This window comes from Ranitomeya variabilis, chromosome 1 (assembly GCF_051348905.1).
Source record: "Ranitomeya variabilis isolate aRanVar5 chromosome 1, aRanVar5.hap1, whole genome shotgun sequence".
Taxonomy (NCBI): domain Eukaryota; kingdom Metazoa; phylum Chordata; class Amphibia; order Anura; family Dendrobatidae; genus Ranitomeya; species Ranitomeya variabilis.
In genome coordinates, this window is record NC_135232.1 from 106,410,655 (window position 1) to 106,421,109 (window position 10,455).

The window sequence follows — 10,455 nt, forward strand, 5'->3', positions numbered from 1 at the left end:
TATAACATATGTTGACAGAAGAATAAAAAATGTATGGCTCTAGAAATGCAATAACAAAAAGCAGAAGAAGAAAAACTGGTCCGCAAAAAGTTACAATATCCCCTTAACAACTAGGCCTGTTTATGCCTTAAAGAAATTCTCCCAACATGTAAAGTTGTCACTATATCACGACCCACCATTGGGATCTCCACTAATCCTGAGAAAGGGGCTATAAAATGCCACGATGGAATAGAAAGGCGGTGACCCATGCTTTACTCATTCTCCATGGAATGGCTGGAGATATCTGAGCACTTTACTAGAGCAGTTCCAGCAGTCCAGTAGGGAATGAATGAGTGGTTGGGTGCATGCTCAGCTCAAATCCAATGGGGCATTTCAGAACCCCATTCTTGGGATTGTTGCGGGTATCCGCCAACCCCAACAAATCCACAAGTTATCACTTATGCTTAGGAGAATGATAACTTTAAATGTTGGGATTAAAGTTGACATACATTTTAATGAAGAGAAGTTAAGAATGAAGGTAAGTGTCATACCAGGTTCTGAGGCAAAAATGTTGTTAATTTGCGCTAAAAGATAAAAATAAAAACATTTTTGTTAAATTCACAAATATAAATGTAGAAAACACAACATTGAAATTATATTTCTATATTTGTCAATAGTCTCAATGGTTGACTGGGAACAAACTATAAAGTAGAAATATATTGGTTAGAAACTGTTTTGCAACAGTTATTTGCATTCAGGACACCAACTTTTGTTACACACCAAAATGTTTTTCTTCTCACCACTTTTCAACAGTGATTAGAAAAGTTTATTAAGTGGATGTCTTGACCAGAAATGTCTGAGATGATTATCAATGCACAGGTGTAGATGTAATTTTTTCTCTTCAGGACAGCCTTAAAATGTGCAAAATTTATTAAGAGGCTTATAAATCAGGAAAGTTCCATGTGGATATTCTGCCAAAGAAGAACACGAATCAGCTAGCCTCTTCCTTTAATAATACTGAGTTCTCATAGTCAATCTGGTCATTATTTTGTGAACCACCAGGCTGAGTTTAGTCATGCTGTTTTGGGGCAGGGTGCTGCCCATGTGCACAACATAGAGCACATGAACCAATGTAAATGAATGCTGAGTTCCGACGACTGAGTGGCCAAGTGAAAAAGAAAAAAACTCACTTGTGGAACTCAATGAGTACATAAAAAAGAGACACTATACTGATCCATATGGTATTGCTTTTAATTGATTAGTTGCAGAGATTATTATTAATGTCCTTCTGCTTGATCTTGAGCCATGGTGATTTGATGGATGAACGATATGTATGAATATTGGTCTTTTGCAAGCTTAGAGAGGTCCATCAGGGTCTTCTCCGGCGTAATCTTGATTGTATCAAGCCATCTGGTTGCTGGGCTTCCTCTTCTCCTTGTTCCTTCTATTCTTCAAACCATGATTTCCTTTTCCAGTGATTGCTGTCTTCCTATGATGTGTCCAGAGTATTATATAGGATACTAAATTAATGCCTTTCAACATTTCTTTTTAATGGAAAGATCAGATGTAATATAGATTTTGAAAATGGACAAATGTAATACTGTATGATTAAAGAGTCAACTTTCTGACTATAAGGAAGAGAGACTTTTTTCATACAGTCGCCTGTCCCCAGCCATTAGGTTTCCAATCAAATATGGCAAACGTATTGATAATTTTATTAATTAGGTTCTGTAACTAAAATCTGCATCAAAATTACAATGAAAATTATAGTAAATGGAACTTTACATACCCCTGTTTACAAGTAACTGGTTTTGGGGGTCATTCATATTTGTAAGGTCACCTTTTTCCCCCATGAATAACATTCCTTTCTGTGAGTGGACCTATTTTTTGCAGCATATATGATCATTGTGATGTCTATTCAAATGTATAGCCTTTTTTTTACAAACTAATTTTTGTAATTTTTTAGCATACATCTGATAATAACAGCATTAGTGATGAGCGAGTGTACTCGTTAGTGTTAGTGTTCGGAGATTTAGCTTTTGTCACCTTAGCAGCATGATTTACAGCTACTAGCCAGCCTGAGTACATGAGGAGATTGCCTGGTTGCTAGGGAATCCTCACATGTAATCAAGCTGGCTAACAGATGTAAATCATGCTACTGAGGCGATGAAAATTTAATCTCCGAACACTAACAAATACTCAGATCACCCGAGCGTGCTCGTGAAAACCCGAGCAACGAGTACACTCGCTTATCACTAAACAGTGCACTTTCCTATTGACTTCTGTTGTAAAGTATACAGTGACTTCCGAGCTGTAAGCACCAGAAGAATGGATATGTCACTTCTTTCAAACACTTGGAATTGTAAAAAATCTGAAGTAGTTAAAACATGTTTATCGGCCTGAACATATGAACAGCAAGTCGTTTTTACATAGAAATGCATATTCATTCTTTTAAAGGTTTTTTCTTATTGGTTTTAAGGCAGTTTCTACAGTGGGATCCATGGGAAAAAGAAATTATGTGCACATAGCTGGTTTATGCTCATAAAACTTCTAAAAAACATCATGTACCCACCCCCTACAGTATCACTCACTGACATTAGAAATATTGACCTTTATCCCTTAGATTCTGCGCTCAACAGAAAACACAGCACCGAAGACATTTGATAACCAGTTAGTTATGTTGCTCTCAGAATGTGGAGACCCAAAAATGATTTTTCTTTCCATGAAAAGTGCTTTTATTGTGCAAAAGTATTAAAATCTCAAACAGCTATATTTATTTAATATTTGTTGCCAAACTAATTATCCATGGAACAAAGTTACGGCTGGGTTCACTCTAGCAATCTTTTCTGTTTTTCAGTTTTGTTAGGAAACTGAAAAGCTAGGAAATTGGAATATAAAAAATGGAACTAAGGAAAGAAACAGATCCATCCCATAATGTCCACAAATGGCACTAAACTGACCGCCTTGACTATAATGCTGACCATTTGGTTTAGTTAGGGCATCCGCTAATTTAATGTGAATATAGTTTAACGTATCATTTATACAAACAGTCCAAGCGATAGCCGACACTCACACCTTCTTAAAATAGTTGCTTTATTCATCCAATAGTATAAAAGGCATAAAAATGGTTGAACACAACAACACAAAAATTAAAGAGAGAAAGAAATATTTCACTGCACTCCCAGGCAACATGTTTCAGACCTGCATTGTCATTTGTCAAACCTGTGGCCTGTGGCTTGACAAAGGACACTGCAGGTCTGAAACATGTTGCCTGAGAGTGCGGCATATATTTCTTGTCTGCCTTTTTAATTATTCAACCATTTTTTGTGCCTTTAATACTAATGAATCAATAAAGCAACATTTTCAAGCAGATGTGAGTGTCGGCTATTGTTTGGACTGTTGCTACTACTGGAGTATTTTGCCGTGCACCTGGACAGGTGAGCTGATTGCTCATTTTTTACATTTATGTAATTTATTTAAAAAAATTGAGAGGATAGCAGCACACCACTGATGAAAAAATGAAAAAAAAAAACTTTATTCAGGCATAGCAAGCCATATTAAAAACATGAAAAGCCTTACGCGTAAGTCATAGGATATACAATTAAAATAACAGCCAGAATAAATATCAATGAACAACCAATCAATCACAGATGACAAATGATTAGTTACATATGCACAAGGTGTGGATGCAAACACAGCAGCAAAGGGAAAAAAACAAACATGTCAATAAATATAAAATAAATCATTTCTCGAGTTCATGCTCATCAGATATCTCGGGTCCAGCTTTAGAATCCAGAATGCCTCCCTTGAAGTCAATAGTTTCTGTTTGTTTCCACCCCGAATAGGATTAAAAATCTTTTCAAATGCATAAAAAGGAAAATGTGTGACGTCTCCTAGGTGAATCTTTACAAAGTGTTTTGAGGCACCGGAGTAAAGGTACCTTCACACGAAACGACTTTGTAACGATATCGCTAGCGATCCGTGACGTTGCAGCGTCCTGGCTAGCGATATCGTTTAGTTTGACACGCAGCAGCGATCAGGATCCTGCTGTGATATCGCTGGTCGTTGAACAAAGTTCAGAACTTTATTTGGTCGTCAGACCGGCGTGTATCGTCGTGTTTGACACCAAAAACAACGATACCAGCGATGTTTTACACTGGTAACCAGGGTAAACATCGGGTTACTAAGCGCAGGGCCGCGCTTAGTAACCCCATGTTTACCCTGGTTACCATCGTAAAAGTAAAAAAAAACAAACAGTACATACTCACCATCTGATGTCCGTCAGGTCCCTTGGCGTCTGCTTCCCACACTGACTGAGCGCCGCAAAGTGAAAGTGAAAGTACAGCACAGCGGTGACGTCACCGCTGTGCTCTGCTCTCACTGTACGGCGGCACTCAGTCAGAGCGGGAAGCAGACGGCAAGGGACCTGACGGACATCAGATGGTGAGTATGTACTGTTTGTTTTTTTTTACTTTTACGATGGTAACCAGGGTAAACATCGGGTTACTAAGCGCGGCCCTGCGCTTAGCAACCCGATGTTTACCCTGGTTACCCGGGGACCTCGGCATCGTTGGTCGCTGGAGAGCAGTCTGTGTGACAGCTCTCCAGCGATCAAACAGCGACGCTGCAGCGATCGGCATCGTTGTCGCTATCGCTGCAGCGTCGTTTCGTGTGAAGGTACCTTTAGCCGCATTTTTGTTTTGAATGTTGGCTAGATGCTCAGCTATGCTTTTCTTAATTAATTAATGCATGTGGATCCCGTTCAAGCTCCCAGACCTCTTCCTCCTATGTAATTTATATTGCAGTCTAACCACCAAATAAAATGTGAAGAAACACTTTCAAAATTTGCCATTGTTTACATCGCCTTCTGGTAAATGAAAATTAATTAATGGTGTCATTTAGAAAATACAACTTGTGCGCAAAAAACAATTCCCATAAAACTAAGTGCAAGGACACAATATTACAGTTATGGCTTTCCATATGCGGCAATAAAAAAAATTGTTACGTTCTGAAGGCTCAAACATATTTCTACTAATACACGTGGAAACCATAGGACTGCTTAAGGACTTTCCTAGTAAATTGATATTTGCAGTAAGACACTGTTACAGCAGATTTTCTCTTACCTCCTGACGTATTGTCACATTTTATCATCCAGGAGAAAGTTGTGGCAAAAGCAAGAAGATAGAACAGTGGCAGTGATTTCATCTTCTTGATATCTAGCCGTGTAGGGCAAGATTCCTTCACTGTTCCACATTAGTGCAGCTTCAAGACAGATATGTGACCCCATATATGAATACACAGGCAAATCAATATCTGTCACTGGGTGTAAGTAAATGAGGTCTAAACATTTACATACTGGCTCGTTTACAAGGGCATATCTATTGCATTAGCATTTTGCACATAAGATTTTCCAACCTGCTCATATGACTGTCTTATTTTCCTGCAAAGTTCATGCTTGTTGTAAAGTTATTTTATAGTAAAAACAAGTTGTTGTTTTTTAATAAGCTTCTATTGATTAGAATGAACTTTTGATGTGAAAGTGTGTGTTCCATTAATGACGTGACTTCAGATTCCAGAGCTATGAGACTGACAGCCAGAAAGTGCTGCCTTCAAATCATCACACATGCAATGTCAGAAACCTTTATTCAGTGCACAGACATTGTTCTATACTGATCACAGAGGCAAGCTACCACCACTGAAGTTACTCTGCCTGTGTGAGACTTGAATCACTATTACAAAAAATAGTGCCCTGCCCTGACCTTGAGCTCCTAGTGCATCCTGGAATACTCATCAGAGCAGGGGGCAGAGCTGCGTTCACTGTCACAGACCCTGCCCCCTACCTGAAATGATGCATCATCAGTGATGCTTGTTTCAGGGGCTGGTCCCAGCTCCGCCCCCGTGCTCTGCCTCCTGTGCGCTGTCCCCAGTGCACTGTCCCCTGCCATGTGCATGACATGCGCTCTATTGTTGGCTTAGATGAATGGTAATAAGTTGGCAGCAGAGAGATGTCAGAATATCTGGCATGCAGCAGACAAGCGTAAACCCAGCAGGTGACGCACAGGGTCTTTGATGGGTATTGTAACACCTCTCTGCTGCCAACTTGAATAGTAATAAGCTGGGCATCCCTCTTATAATTGGGGATGCTGTTGTGTTGAGATTTAGCCAACCAAATTTAAACTCATTTTAGTAGTAGCACATAGTTACTATCGTTTAAAGTGATTCTGATTAACGCCATATAACATTTAGCTGTTCTAGGAGGATTAGCTGAGGAGTTGCTCTTTACAGCAAAAGTCATGGTCCGTAAACAGCTTACAACACAGCAAAGGGAACTGAACGTGGTCAGTAAGGAGAAGGGAACAAAACTTTCCAAGGCATTAAATATACAGTGTAAGAGTACCGTTACACAAAACGATTTACCAACGATCACGACCAGCGATACGACCTGGCCGTGATCGCTGGTAAGTCGTTGTGTGGTCGCTGTCACACAGACAGCTCTCCAGCGACGCCGAGGTCCCCGGGTAACCAGGGTAAACATCGGGTTACTAAGCGCAGGGCCGCGCTTAGTAACCCGATGTTTACCCTGGTTACCATCGTAATGACGTAACCGCTGTGCTCTGCTTTCACTTTACGGCCGGCAGTCAGTCAGTGCGGGAAGCAGACGGCAAGGGACCTGACGGACACCGGAATGTGAGTATGTACTGTTTGGTTTTTTTTACATTTACGATGGTAACCAGGGTAAACATCGGGTTACTAAGCGCGGCCCTGCGCAGGAGATCCAGCGACGAAAGAAAGTTCCAAACGATCTGCTACGACGTACGATTCTCAGCGGGGTCCCTGATCGCTGCTGCGTGTCAGACACAGCGATATCGTATGGATATTGCTGGAACGTCACGGATCGTGCCGTCGTAGCGATCAAAGTGCCACTGTGAGACGGTACCCTATATCTTACACTGTGAGAACGTCATCAGTAAGTTGCTTAAAATTGACACAATAGTCACATTACCTAGAAATAGACGTCCCTCAAAAATTAATGAAAATACAAGAAGAAAATTGCTCTGAGGGCTGTCAAGAGGAATCTAGCAACATTAAATGATCTGCAGGAATTTCTGTCAAGTATTGGTTGCGTGCTGAATGTGACAACAATCTGCCATATTCTTCATATGTCTGACCTGTGGGGTAGAGTGGCAAGACAGAAGCCTTTTCTAACAAAGAAAAGCAACCAAGCCCAGTTATGTTTTGCCAAAACTTACAGTGAAGGAAATAATTATTTGATCCCTTGCTGATTTTGTAAGTTTTCCCACTGACAAAGACATGAACACTCTATCATTTTAAGAGTAGGTTAATTTTAACATTGAGAGATAGAATATCAAAGATAAATCCAGAAAATCATATTGTATAAATTACATCGTGTTCCAAATTATTATGCAAATTGGATTTAAGTGTCATAAAGATTTAATTGTTTTGTTTTCCAAATAAACTCATGGATGGTATTGTGTCTCAGGGCTCAATGGATCACTGAAATCAATCTTAAACACATGTGATAATTAGTTTTCCAGGTGATTCTAATTAAAGGAAAACTACTTAAAAATGATGTCCCACATTATTAAGCAGGCCACAGGTTTCAAGTAACATGGGAAAGAAAAAGGATCTCTCTGCTGCCGAAAAGCATCAAATAGTGCAATGCCTTGGTCAAGGGATGAAAACATTAGATATTTCACGAAAACTTAAGAGTGATCATCATACAGTGAAGAGATTTGTGACTGAAACAGAGCACAGACAGAGTTCATGCAGATAAAGGCATAATGAGGAAGGTTTCTGCCAGACAAATTCATTGGATTAAGAGAGCAGCTGCCAAAATACCATAACAAAGCAGCAAACAGATATTTGAAGCTGCTGGTGCCTCTGGAGTCCCATGAACCTCAAGGTGTAGGATCCTGTGGTGCATAAACCTACTATTCGGCCACCCCTAAACAGTGTTCAGAAGCAGAGACGGTTGCAGTGGGCCCAAACATACATGAAGACTTATTTCCAAACATTCTTGTTTACTGATGAGTGTCGAGCAACCCTGGATGGTCCATATGGATGGAGTAGTGGATGGTTGGTGGATGGCCACCATGTCCCAACAAGGCTGCGACGTCAGCAAGGAGGTGGAGGAGTCATGTTTTGGGACAGAATCATGGGGAAACAGCTGGTAGGGCCCTTTAAGGTTCCGGTAGAGGTGAAAATGACCGCTGCAAAGTATATAGAGTTTCTGACTGACAACTTTCTTCCATGGTATAAAAAGCAGAAGCGTGCTTTCAGGAGCAAAATCCTCTTCATGCATGACAATGCACCATCTCATACTGCAAAAAATACCTCTAAGTCATTGGCTGCTATGGGCATAAAAGGAGATAAATTCATGGTGTGGCCACCATCTTCCCCTGACCTCAACCCTATAGGGAACCTTTGGAGTATCATCAAGTAAAAGATCTCTGAGGATGGGAGGCAGTTCACACCAAAACAGCAGCTCTTGGAGGCTATTCTGACTTCATGCAAAGAAATACAAGCAGAAACTCTCCAAAAACTCACAAGTTCAATGGATGCAAGAATTGTGAAGGTGATATCAAAGAAGGGGTCCTATGTTAACATGTAACTTGGCCTGTTAGGATGTTTTGGAGTTAAATAGCTTTTTTATTCAGTGAATGTGACCTCCTAATGTTGCAAATTCCACAAATGAGCATTTTCAGTTCTTTAAAACATACCAAATGTTTAGAAATTCTACTGTGCCTAATAATTTGGAACAATGCATTTTGAGTTTTTATTCATTTTGGAGTTTATACTGTTACTAGATGGTGGCCCGATTCTAACGCATCGGGTATTCTAGAATATGTATGTAGTTTATTTATGAAGTTTTCAGAATAATGCAATTTATACACAGGATTCAGCCGGCTGCGACCAATTAGCGAAGCGTGGTTCAAATTCCGCGCCAATTCGCGGACGGACTGCGCCTGTTGCTGATTAGTCAAGCCTGGCCGCGAACAATCGGTAAAGCCAAGGCTGGCTCCAGGTTTTTGAGGGCCCTGGGAAAAAGAGTCTCAGTGGGCCCCCATCTTTAACACATACCACGATTCATGATGCACAGATACAGCAGAGAAATATAGCACAGCCAAGTAGCATATAACACAGCCCACGTAGCATATAGCACAGCCCACGCAGTATATAACACAGCCCACGTAGTATATAGCACAGCCACATAGTATATTGCCCAGCCAAGTAGTATATTGCCCAACCACGTAGTACATTGCTGAGCCCACGTAGTATATTGCGCAGCCACATAGTATATTGCGCAGCCACATAGTATATTGCCGAGCCCACGTAGTATATTGCCCAGCCCACGTAGTAAATAGCACAGACACGTAGTATATTGCCCTGCCACGTAGTATATTGCCCAGCCACATAGTATATAGCACAGACACGTAGTATATTGCCCAGCCACGTAATATATTGCACAGCCACGTAGTATTTAGCACAGCCACGTAGTATATAACACTGCCCATGCAGTATATAACAGGCCACGTAGCATAGAGCACAGCAATGTAGTATATTGCCCAACCACGTAATATATACCACAGCCACGTAGTATATAGCACAGCCCATATAGTATATAGCACAGAGATGTAGTATATAACACAGCCCACGCAGTATCTAACACAGCCCACGTTGTTGTGAATTAGACTTTTTTGGCTCCCTCTAGTGGTTACTAGTGATATGACTCTGGGATTTCCTTCCCTCTGTTTGCACCCAGCTGGGTCGTTACTTCAGGGGTGTTGCTATATAAACCTCCTGGAACCTTAGTCCAGTGCCTGGCATCGGTGTTATCAGACACATTCTGTTTGCTCCTGTTTGCTGGTCCTGGTTCGTGTTAAATTAAGCTAAGTCTTGCTTCTTTGTTTTTTGGGTTATTTGTTTACTATAATTTTTGTCCAGCTTGTACTAAATGTGATTCCTGGCCTTGCTGGAAGCTCTAGGGGGCTGGTGTTCTCCCCCCGGGCCGTTAGACGGTTCGGGGGTTCTTGAATTTCCAGTGTGGATATTTTTGATAGGATTTTTTGCTGACCATATAAGTTATCTTTCTATATTCTGCTATTAGCTAGTGGGCCTCTCTTTGCTAAATACCTAGCTCATTCTTATGTTTGTCTTTTCCTCTTACCTCACTGTTATTATTTGTGGGGGGCTTCTATCCAACTTTTTGGGGTATTTCCTCTGGAGGCAAGAAAGGTCTTTCTTTTCCCTTCTAGGGGTACTTAGCTCTCCGGCTGGCGCGAGACGTCTAGGATCAACGTAGGAATGTTCCCCGGCTGCTGGTATTTGTGGTGCTAGGATTAGTTATATGGTCAGCCCAGTTACCACTGCCCTATGAGCTGGTTTTCTGTATTTACAGACTTAGCATTATTCCTGAGACCCTCTGCCATTGGGGTCATAACAGTATGCCAGGCC

The 10,455-nt window shown here is 40.9% G+C and overlaps 1 long non-coding RNA gene across 1 annotated transcript in view; it reads left to right on the top strand.

Annotated features, from left to right (window-relative positions):
- The window catches only part of LOC143793754 (uncharacterized), a 40,320-nt gene extending 35,101 nt beyond the window's left edge, over positions 1 to 5,219 (top strand). The window contains exon 4 of the long non-coding RNA XR_013220239.1: positions 5,135 to 5,219. This is a non-coding gene — a long non-coding RNA (uncharacterized LOC143793754). The remainder of the gene's footprint in view (positions 1 to 5,134) is intronic.
- Positions 5,220 to 10,455: the final 5,236 nt, after the last annotated feature.